Source organism: Panthera leo, chromosome C2, assembly GCF_018350215.1.
Source record: "Panthera leo isolate Ple1 chromosome C2, P.leo_Ple1_pat1.1, whole genome shotgun sequence".
Taxonomy (NCBI): domain Eukaryota; kingdom Metazoa; phylum Chordata; class Mammalia; order Carnivora; family Felidae; genus Panthera; species Panthera leo.
Window position 1 is genome coordinate 26,158,440 of NC_056687.1, and position 12,053 is coordinate 26,170,492.

The 12,053-nt window shown below is 39.8% G+C and overlaps 1 long non-coding RNA gene across 2 annotated transcripts in view; it reads left to right on the plus strand.

Moving 5' to 3' along the window:
- The window catches only part of LOC122230340, a 125,927-nt gene that overhangs the window by 21,556 nt on the left and 92,318 nt on the right, over positions 1-12,053 (plus strand). For both annotated transcript variants that reach the window (XR_006207385.1, XR_006207384.1), the window contains exon 3: positions 8,526-8,707. This is a non-coding gene — a long non-coding RNA (uncharacterized LOC122230340). The remainder of the gene's footprint in view (positions 1-8,525; positions 8,708-12,053) is intronic.

Here is a 12,053-nt window from a genome sequence, read left to right on the forward strand (position 1 = left end):
CCAACCGATGACCAAGAAATTTTGAATGAGTGTGTGTGTGTGTGTGTGTGCACGTGTGCATGTGCATGTGTGTGTGTTTTAACAAGTCTGATAGTTCTGCATGGCCTGAGTCATTTAGGGAGAAATGTGCACACAGAAATGAAAAGATGATTACAAGCTGGGTTAGTTGAGGTCCTCCCAAAAGCAGATGTCAAGACAGGATTAGAAGTGTATGAAATTTCTTGGAGAAAATGCCTTTGAGTGAAGATGGACAGAGAGGGAATAGAGGAGAGACCTCACCCTTCTGACCCCTGTGAAGGAGAGGGAAGGAAAGAAAGGTGGGTGGGAAGGATCTTAGAATGCAGAGCAGTTCTAAGCAGTTCAGCAAGGCCAATGGGGAATCCTCAAACCAAAGTTACCAGTAAGGAATGAGCCTGCAATGAGCTTGCCTTTGTTTCCCTGCTGCATTTGGTCATCTGCTGGGAGCAACTAGTGGACAGCTTGACCTTGGAACCCACACTGTGGTGGATTCAGAGCACAACACCCGGGGTTGTTCCCGGGACCCGTGGAGACAGGACTGTTTTTTACAGTTTTGAAGATATCTGCAATAAATTTATGTGGGAGTTTGGACTGTTTCAGGGTTGTAGGGGGAAGGGAGATGATGTTTCAGTGAGTGAACAACAGCCCAAACCATCAACACTTATATGCACATCAAGTACTTGCTAAGCACTATACATGCAGTAAATCATGCAATGCTGTGAGAATGTTGTGAAATGCTATATTGGATAGAACCCATTCCATTGGAAATGACAGACCTAAAATTAACCTGGGTGAAAAAAAGAATTTATAGAATTTAACTGCTCTCATAACCAAGATATATCTCAGAGCTGGGATTAGAGAGGGGGGCAGGTCATGAAAGTGCACAGTAGGATCCTGTTTTATTTCAGAAGTTTTTTTTTCAATTGTGGATATTTTTACATTAATTTTAATTTTTAAAAAGTTATTTAAACACATGCACCTCCATGTTTATAGCAGCCTATCAACAATAGCCAGAGTATGGAAAGAGCCCAAATGTCCATTGATGGATGAATGGATAAAGAAGATATGGTATATATTTATACAATGAAATATTACTCAGCAATCAAAAAGAATGAAATCTTGCCATTTGCAACTACATGGATGGAACTGGAGCGTATTAAGCTAAGTGAAATTAGTCAGAGAAAGACAAAAATCATATGACTTCACTGATATGAGGACTTTAAGAGACAAAACAGATGAACATAAGGGAAGGGAAACAAAAATAATACAAAAACAGGGAGGGGGACAAAACAAAAGAGACTCATAAATATGGAGAACAAACTGAGGGTTGCTGGAGGGGTTGTGGGGGGGGATGGGCTAAATGGGTAAGGGGCATTAAGGAATCTATTGAAATCATTGCTTCACTATAAAAACTAATTTGGATGTAAATTTTAAAAAATAAAAAATAAAGTTAAATAAAAAAAATAACTTTAAAGAAGAGACAAAAAAAAGTTATTTAAAATACATTTTTTGATGACTGAGGTGTTTTTTGCATCCGTGTAAATTTTGCTCCTGAGATGAGTGCCTCACTTACTTCCCCTTAGTTCCAACCCTGCTTCGGGCATAGCTGGATCCAGAGGTTCAAATGACCCCATCATGACTCAGCTTTGGCTCTGGGCTGTATTTGTGGTAGGCGCTCCCTACCTGCGGCTTTTAGCATTCACAGTTTCAGAAGGAGAGAGACCTTCTTTCTCCTATACGTTCTTGGATCTTTGAAAGGACTCTGTCTGCTTCAATCTGTCTGAAACCTTGGTCATTCTGGAAGAATTTTAAATTATAAGATACAGGAAGATATTCAGGATATCTGAATCCAGGAAGATATTCAACTTCTGAATTAATTCTTATTACCTTCTTAGAAAATCAGTCTTCTTTTCTGAATGCAGGAAGATATTCAACTTCTGAATTAATTCTTATTACCTTCTTAGAAAATCAGTCTTCTTTTTTTTTTAACTTTATTAATGATATACTCTGCATTCTTTTTTTTTTTTTTTTTTTAACATTTATTTATTTTTGAGACAGAGAGAGACAGAGCATGAACGGGGGAGGGTCAGAGAGAGGGAGACACAGAATCTGAAACAGGCTCCAGGCTCTGAGCTGTCAGCACAGAGCCCGACGCGGGGCTCGAACTCACAGACCGTGAGATCATGACCTGAGCCGAAGTCGGCCGCTTAACCGACTGAGCCACCCAGGCGCCCCTGCATTCTTTTTTTTAAGTTTATTAATGTTGAGACAGAGGGAGAGCAAAAGTGAACAGGGGGAGGGAAAGAGAGAGAGAGAGAAAGAGAGAGAGAGAGAGACAGAGAGAGAGAGAGAGAGAATCCCAAGCAGGCTCTGCAGGGTCAGCACAGAGCCCAATGTGGGGCTTGAACTCACAAACTGTGAGATCATGACCTGAAACAAAATCAAAAGTCATACACTTAACTGACTGAGCCACGCAGGCACCCCTCAGTTTTCTTTTCTTAAAAAATCATTCATAATTGACGAAATTTCCATTGAAAGGCATAAACAGTTTTAACTAACTTCTCATATCGACTATGTAAGAAAACCAAAATATCTTTCACTGAGGTAGCTTTTTATGAAATGTTAATAAATCTCTCTTCAAGAAATAACTCTATCAAGGATATTTTGCTAATTGAAGAAAGCAAGATATAAAACTGTGTCTAACATACACCATTTGTGTGAAATATGTGTGTGTATGTATGCATATGATTATTATTTCTGGAAAGATACAGAAAAAACTGATTATAGTTTTTGCTTGAGGAGGGTATCTGAGTGGCTAAGAGAACACAGAAGGAAAACCAAGTTTTCACTGGGTGTCCTTTTATGTCTTTTGAATGTTGTACTAGATGCCTGCATTACCTATTCAAAAAATTAATAGATTTTAAAATACTCCCTTTTCCCCCCAGTAAATGTGTGATAGATACAATTATAGTTATTAGGGACAAATTAGGGAACAACACAGACAGATTTTTCTGTGCTCCTGGAGTAGATTCAGCCTTAGAGTAAATCAGGTCTTGATTTAATAGAAAATAAAATTCATTACAAGATCTCTGGTGTGTAATACAACCAAAACGATATGACTGTGTTTGAATGGTCAGTATTGAATGGTCAGTGAGGAAGGCAGTTTTCATTTTTTGTCTCCTGACTTCCCTTATTAAAAATGAGACACCAGCAGAGATACAAACCAGGCATGCTAGAATTTTGACAAATGTCCTGAGACTAAAGAGGCAGTAAACAAATGTTAGTTAATAAAGTGGTCTGTTCCCAATTGTAAATACAAAGTAGAATTCATTACCGACTCCTGCCCTTAGCAATGAATATGGCTTGTCTTGTCAATAGTCTTAAGGGCTGTATGAACTTTTAAGTTTTATTTATTTTGAGACTGAGTGCATGCAAGCGAGGGAGGGGCCGAGGGAGAGAGGGAAAGAGAGAATCCCAGGCAGGCTCTGCACTGTCACCACAGAACCCAATGCAGGGCTCTATCTCATGAACTGTGAGATCATGAGCTGAGCCGAAATCAAGAGTCAGACGTTTAACCGACTGAGCCACCCAGGTGCCCTGAGCTATATGAGCCTTTAATTAATATTGGTATCCAGAATTCCAGGAGCACCTGGGTGTTGAGTCAAAGGGGATATATACTGATTTCATGAAGCCCCATGTTCTAAAGACCAAAGAATTAAGAGAGGACCTCAGGTTACCATGGTGGGAGGTGGTCCTCATAATTATGAGGGAGTATTGGTGCCTCCATGAATTTGCCCTAGTTACTACTCCAGGAGGCAGTAGGTGATCATGACAATGATAGTGGGAGCAGAAGGTCCCAAAAATGCTGGTGCTAGGCTAGGTGATGGCAATGTATGCTTCTCCAATTAGGAGACTAGAAACATTGAAAACAACAGTGACTCAGTAATAATGAATAGAATTACCTCCTGTTTGCTCCTATGCTAAACCTGTTAGGTCCAATTTCTGGGATTAAAAGCTTCAATACCAAAATTTACTCACTGAATGTGTCAATTCCTGAAGAGCTCAAGGGCAAACGGTAATTGACTTGCATAAACATGAAAATGGTAATTCAATTTCGATTCTGTACCTAACTAGGTCAATGTCTGCAAAGCTTCCAAGATCAATATCAGGAGCTGATGGAGGGCTATGTGGATGTGCGGGAACCAGGGGGGGCAAATGGGTCTCCCACTCCGGAAGGGAGAAGATGATGCTCTACTGTTGATGTGGCTAGATTTGCTGCTGGTAATTTCTTCCTTGGACTATTTACAAGTATGGAAGAAAGAGCTTTTCTACGTTCATTTTCATCCTTTTTAACATGTTGAACTTTGCTCGTATGAACATAATTCCATTAATAGGTTGGTTATTCATGTCTGTCTGGATTTGTTAGATGAAGTGCCTGGTTGGTATATTTAGTTTTGGTTTCCTCCTCTTAGGGTTTTAAATCACCATTGATTATTATTTAACATTTATGTTACTACATTATAGAACTTTAGACACAGAGTGTAGGGAAGAGATCAATCCATCTTATTCACTGTGCAAATGTGGATGCTGAGGTTGAGGGGGGACAAAAGGTATTTATCTATACTCAAAGAAAAATGATTCTGCTAAAATTAATTGACAGTTTGGAAAAATACATTTGGTTAGTTCACTTTATGACAGCATACCCAAATGGATTAAAGAATTTTAAAAATGAATAAAATAGCCAAAAGAATATATATGTATATACGTGTGTGTATATGCATGTGCACGCATGTGTGTACACACACATATTTAGAGGCTAGAAAAGATCTTTACCTTTGATTCATTTTTGGGAAATGTTTTTGAAATATACATACAGAAAAAGTATGCAAATCATAAGTGTGCTGGATGAATTTCACTGAGTGAATACTCCTGTGTAATTACGTAAACCAAAGGAAGAAAACAGAAGGGAAATGATTGATAAGGTTGACAACATAAATAATTTAAAACATCTCTATGCCAAAAAAATGTCAAACAAAATTAAAGGGGAAAATAATAAACTGGGAAAGTGTTTGCAAATATATGACAAGGATAATTACCTTATTATTTATTTTATTTTTCAAAGTAAAAAAATCATTAGGAAATTTGAATACACGAGTTAGAAAACAAAGTACACAGAAGGCAATTCAATATATGAGGGGGAAAATCCTTCTCTAGTAATTAAAGAAATTAGCAATGATAGGTGCTGGAAACAGGACTTTGCCTGAATTTCTAGTGAGGGTATAAATGAAGTTTAGTGTGACTATGGGGGAGGGGTGGAGACATTGGCTGTGTGCAATTTGCAGTAGGTATCATAAGCCTGCAACATGTACAGGCACTTTTACCCAAAAATTCTACTTCTAGAAATTGCTTAAAGTAAATAATAGTAAAACACAAGAAATAACTTAAAATGTCTAAAATAGGAGTTTGGTTAAACAGAGTATATCTTCTCCAGCCATTAAAAAACATCACAGAAGGGGCGCCTGATTTATTTTTTGAGAGAGAGAGAGACAGAGTGTGAGTAGGGGAGGGGCAGAGAGAGAGGGAGACAGAGAATCTGAAGCAGTCTTAGGCTCTGAGCTGTCAGCACAGAGCCTGATATGGGGCTTGAACCCACGAGGTGTGAGGTCATGACTTGAGCCTAAGTTGGAAGCTTAACTGACTGAGCCACCCCTAAAAAACACTCTTAAAAAAAAAAAAAGAGTTACCATTAATATACTAACAAGGTAATTCTCATGACAAATGGTAGAGGTACATATTCTCCTGGAACACCAATAGATAAAACGTATTAGATTACTAATTAGTAGTAGTAGTATTAGTAGTATTCCAAGGTGGCTCATTCATGGTATCAAATTACTATAATTCTAACACTGTCTGAAGTGTTTCACTGAATTACACTGAACTACAAGTATATATATATTAAGCTTTTATTTACTTACCTAATAGGACGACAATCTGTCAAATTTATGCCCTAGAAAGGATTACTTGAATATTTTCTTTTTCTTCTTATGCAAAAGATGTTGCCACTCCCTCCTTAGTGGATAAAGACTGAAGACCATCTTTAAGCAGAGCATTATAACTTGTGCATACTAGAGGGCATGGGTGATAGGAAACAGAGGAAAGAGGCATTTAGTTTAAAGCCAGCTCCTTAACTGAAAAGTTGAAGGAAACTATTTATATGAGGAGCCCAGCTGTCTTCTGGGAAGGGAGACAAATTGCCCCAATTCTTGACCCCTAAGTTTTCTACCTGAAGTTTGGTTTCAGGTAGGTTCATAGATTGGGTTAGGTAGTCCCGTCCAAGGCCCAGGTGCAAGCCATGCAGCAGGGCCCGTGAAATAAGACTGTAGGAGTGAGACTCATGGCTTGACCCTGAATCAAAAGGGAAGTAGGGCCTGCTTAGCACTGCAAGTCTGCCCTGAACCACAAGTCCACAGTAATGAGACTCACCTAAGATGTTTTCCAGTGACAGCAAGGAAGAAGAGAGATAATAAGTCCTGTTTATAAGTGTAATTTAATTCAGATATACAGTATAAAAAAAGAAACAAGTGAAGCTAAAGGAGTTGTTGAAATTCAAAATCAGGACATAGTTCTTGACTACAAGAGGTAATATTTTCTAAAAGATTCTTCTTTAAAAAAAGTTTATTTATTTATTTAGAGAGGGAGAGTGCAAATGCGGGGGGCGGGGGGGGGGGGCAGAGAGAGGGAGAGAGAGAATTCCAAGCAGGCTCCACGCTGTCAGCACAGAGCCCTACATGGGGCCTGAACTCATGTACTGTGAGATCATGACCGGAGCGGAAATCAGGAGTTGGATGCTCTACTGACTGAGCCACACAGGTGCCCCTGAAAGAATCCTCTTAAGAAAGAACTTATGAAAAATACAAAGAGGTTGAAGTTGTGTTTATTTTTTAATAAAACCTTTATATCTTAGCTGATAGTAATTAACATCTTGCTAAGAAAAGATCAAGGACCTTATCACTTCTGGCATTCCTCTTAGTAATGTTTATTTAGACTATTATTATAGTTTATACATTATATGATTTTTAGCATTTATTTTCCAGCCTGTAGCAAAATCTCCATAGTAACTCCATAGTGTCATTTCTGCATTTTTAACAGAGCCTGTACTCACGGCCAGCTTTTCCACTACAGTTTCTCTGTTTCTGAACTCTTTGCTTCAATCTCTTCATTGACTGATTTTTTTTTAAAGATAATTCCCAAGAGGAATTCATGAAATCCTTAATGTCGGTTAGATATGATTCACCAGGCACCATTTTGTAAGAGATATTTCATATTACCTGTGTCTTTTGCACCTGGACAACTCAAATTTTAGAGAAGTTTATTATATTTGGGGTCCTCCTTAACAATGCCTGAAAGTCCCTGAAAATTAAGTATATTCTCCTTTTTTATCTGATCATTTTTGGTACTTTAAAAAGAAAGAAAAAATACTGGAATTATGTAATTAATAAACTAGGTACAATTTATTAAATGTCCTGGATACTTGGTTAACTCCAAGAGTCACATATGAGCCTGTATAGAAGACTGTTTCTGAGTTTAGCACCTTGTCTAACATTAATGTTGTTCCCGGCCAGTCTAGACCCTAAAGTGGGGGGCTGTTGTCATTAAAGACCAAGTTGAAAAGGGGCAGAGCTGTTTATTATATGGAATGCAGAGTGGTATCTTCCCCTTGCTTCTTATCATTAAAAAAATTTTTTTTTTCAGTTTATTTATTCTGCGAGAGAGAGAGAGAGAGAGAGAGAGAGAGAGAGAGAGACGGAGAGAGAGCAAACAGAGGAAGGACGGCAGGAGGGGTGTGGATAATCCCAAGCAGGTTCTGCACTGATGGTGTGTTGCCTGATGTAGGGCTCAAATTCATGAACTGTGAGATCATGACCTGAGCTGAGATCAAGAGTTGGGGGCTTAACAGACTGAGCTATCCAGGTACCCCTCCCCGCTCCTTGCTTCTTATCAATAAAAACGATATTAGTACAGTGCTTAGTTCATGCTATAGACCTAATGCTTATGTCCTCTCAAAATTCTAAATCCCCCAATGTTATGGTGGGTCCTTTTGGGGGAGATTAGATCATGAGAGTGAAGCTTCTCATGAATGGAATTAACATCCTCGTAAAAGACAGAGAGCTCCCTTGTCTTTTCCACCATATGAGGACACAGTGAGAAGATGATGTTCCATGAGCCAGGAAGCAGGCTCTCCCTAGACACTGAATCTGCCAGCACCTTGATCTTGGATTGCCCAGCCCTGAGAACAGTGAGAAATAAGTTTATGTTGTTTATAAGCCATCCCATCTAAGATAATCTAAGATGGTTTATAATAAGCACTTAATGTTAGCTAAGCACTTTACATGCATCATGTCACAATTCTATCAGGTAAGGGCTATTGAAATTCCCATTTGATAAGTACACGAAGATGTGTTCATATTCATATACCTAGTGAATGACAAAGTTGCATTTGAACCCAGGCCATCTGACTTCATGGATCAGACAAAGGGAATCACTGCCTTCTACATCCGGATGTTGGCCCCTAAACGGCACACCTCTGCATGTTCAACAGCAGTGGCAGCAGCTTCAGCAAACATCAGCATCACAGTTGCCATTCAGCAGATTGGAAATTACCAGACTCATATCTAATAACTGCAGTGAGGTGAGTAGGAGAGGAAAGAAATGATTCCATGAACTAGACCAAGTTGCTTATGGAAAAATAATCTCTAGTCCCTATTTGACCATTTCTGGAGGGTATGAAAAAACTGGAATTCCCAAAGGATAAGAGGAGCAGATCTGGGGAGATACAAAATTATGGCTGCTTTTGCCTATAGTGTTACCCTAGGTCTGGCTCACCTAAATGTAAATACATGCACCAACAGTTCCTGATACGTGTGAGCACGAAGATATTTAGACTATATATGATCACAAAGGTGTTGACTCAACACTTTCTCAATAGGGTGTTGGAAAAACCTGCAGCTAAAAGTAAGATAAGCAACTCTCTACTTGTTCTCTTGTTCTGGCTCTGATCCACCCGTTGATCCTTTTGAAGCTCTCATGCCAGTCTTCACCCTCCTTGCTGGTATCATACAGATTCATGCCCGGCTGGGAACTTCCTGGTATGGGGTGGGGTGGGGGTGGGGCTGCTGTGGGTGTGGGGAATAGAAACTGTATTAAATCTTCAGTCTGTCTACAACTGTTCAAGGTTCAGACTGAAACACCCGGAGTTTACATCTACGTCATGCTAATTGCTCTCTGCAAAATGATTTGCTTTTTGCTTTCAGTGCTGTGGTGAGAGGGTTTTATTGATGGCCTGCTTTTATTTTTTCTTATTAACTTTTTTTAATGTTTATTTATTCTTTGAGAGAGACAGAGAACATGGGCGGGGGAAGGGCAGAGAGAGAAGGGGACAGAGGATCAGAAACAGCCTCTAGCTGACAGCAGAGAGTTCGATGCCCGGCTCAAACCCTGAGAACTGTGAGATCATGACCTGAGCCAAAGGCAGATGTCTAACAGACTGAGCCTCCAGATGTCCTGATGACCTGCTTTTAGAGGAACGTTCCAGATGGAGTGCTTTATGACTCTTGCACTATTTAGAAGCAATTTACTTTAGTTGTTTGGGGTATTACTCAATGCCATCGTCTTACCCCCATCCCTATTGCATTATTTATAATTATTACATAGTTTGAAGCAAGAAATACATTTGCATATGAAAAGCAAATTGTTAACAATGAGGATTGGGAGTTTGATTGCTTTAGATTCTAGTCTAGACCCAGTTCTTCCAAACTGTGTGACCTCGGGCAAAATACTTAACCTCTCTAATCCTCAATTTCCTTGGCCATAAAATGACAATTAAATGACAGCCAGCAACAAATCCAAAAAGCCTCCCCTCTCCTTTATTTGGCATGTTTTAGATATTTGCAAGGAGACACTTCCCTGTTATTAAAGATCTTTTTGGGAGGGGGTGGAAGAAGTAATGTTAGGAACTAATGTTTTGATCTGGGGTTGTGAGAAAACTTCAGCTCTCTGAAACTTAAAATTCTTTATGTTCTTCATTTACCAACTGCTTCTGACATAACATTAAAAAAATAGATTTTCTCAGAGATTTCACTGTCTATAACAAGTGATTTTCAGTCTGGAAATGATTTCTTCAAACAGAATTCTTGAATTTTTTTTTTACTTAAATAAAAGTAAACAAGAATGAGGAATTTACTCAAAAGCAGATATTAGTGAATGAAGAACTAATGGCAGAGGGTTTTTTCCTGTTAAAATATACATAACATAAAATTTACCGGTTTTTTTACTGTTTTTTAAAATTTATTTGTGAGAGAGAGAGGGGAAAGAGAACATGAACAGGGGAGGAGCAGAGGATCAGAAGCAGGCTCCATGTTGACAGCAGAGAGCTCAATGTGGGCTCAAACCCAGGAACAGTAAGATCATGACCTGAACCGAAGTCGGATGCTCAACCGACTAAGCCACCCAGGAGCCCCCAAACTTACCATGTTTAAGTGTGTAGTTCGGCGACAACTAGTACAGTCACAGTGTCATGCAACCATTGGTACCATCCATTTCTACAACTTATTCATCTTCCCAACTGATACTCTGAACCCATTAAGCAATAACTTCTCATTCTCCCTTCCCCTGAGCCCCTTGGGCAACCACCAAGCAGATATCTGTAATAGTAGATATATACTTTTTAATGTCTATTTATTTTGGAGAGAGAGCAGGGGAGGGGCAGAGAGAGAGGGACAGAGGATCCGAAGCAGGGTCTGTGAAGCAGGCTCTGTGCTGACAGCAGCGAGCCGTGTGGGGGGCTTGGACTCACCAACCATGAGATCATAACCTGAGCCAAAGTTGAACACTCAACCGACTGAGCCATGCAGGTGCCCCACTAGTAGATATTTTTAAAGAGGAAGAACAGGATGGCACTTCATAGCTTGGGGCAGGCATTGCATTTCTACGGGGGCGGGGGCGTGGGGAACAGGGGGGGGGGCAGGAGGGGGTCCTGTATCATTTCTAAACTATCGCACTGAGATGTTAATCTGGCTTCTTGGCATCAACACCACAGAGGAATGCCCAGTTTGACCTGAGCACCTGGGTGGGGGGGTGGGGGGGTGGCAGGGGGGGCACACCATGCTTATGGTGTACAGCCTGGGGACCTGACCGAAGCCTCATCCCTTCCTGCTGCTTTGAGAAATCAGCCCTAGTCTTGATATCCTGTTTTAGGCCCTGCTCAACCTCTCATTCTTCCTCTGGAGCCTTGAATTTCAGGCCAGGGACTCCAGCTGGTTTAACACCCGCCTGCCAAAGCCAGCTCAGTTTCCACCCCACCAGGAATTTACCATTCAGCAACCCAACCCTGTTTCCTCCAGCCTAAATACTGACCTAGTAAAGGCACGCTAGACCTGGGCGCTTATCTGTAAACCGAAGAGGGTGAATTAGGTAGTCTCAAAGGTATATTGCAGCTTTAAAGTTGTTACTCTCTGTTTAAGAAAAATAGTGGTCCTAATATAATAGCCTAGATAAGATTCTTCTATACAAATTCTCTCTCCTACTGGTATCGGTCATTTTTGATGTAAAATAAATGCTGAAAGCATTATATTTGCTTTGACAGTTCAGCTAATGGTCAGCAAAGGGTTAATGCATTTAGAAGAGAAGATAATCTGTTAGTCAGTACAAAGAATTTCATATCCTGAATATAATCCTGAAAAAATTGGAGATCTTTGAGGAGCCTTTAGCTGGACTATATTGTCTTTGTGTAAAATGGTTTTGGCTTTCACTCTAATACAGCTTTAGCCTAGGTGAGGGCTAGTCGCTTGCTATTTGATAGGGCTATTTGCATTTCAAAGCTAATCAGTATTAAATAATCAACTGGTAAAGAGGAGTAAGAGGGTCATTGTGTGTATTTTATTATTGTGAAAAACATGCTGAGAGGCTGAGAGCTCACTAGAATTCTAGCAGATAAGAAAGTGGTTTATGTGAAAGGTCTCTTAATGGGTGTGTTACTC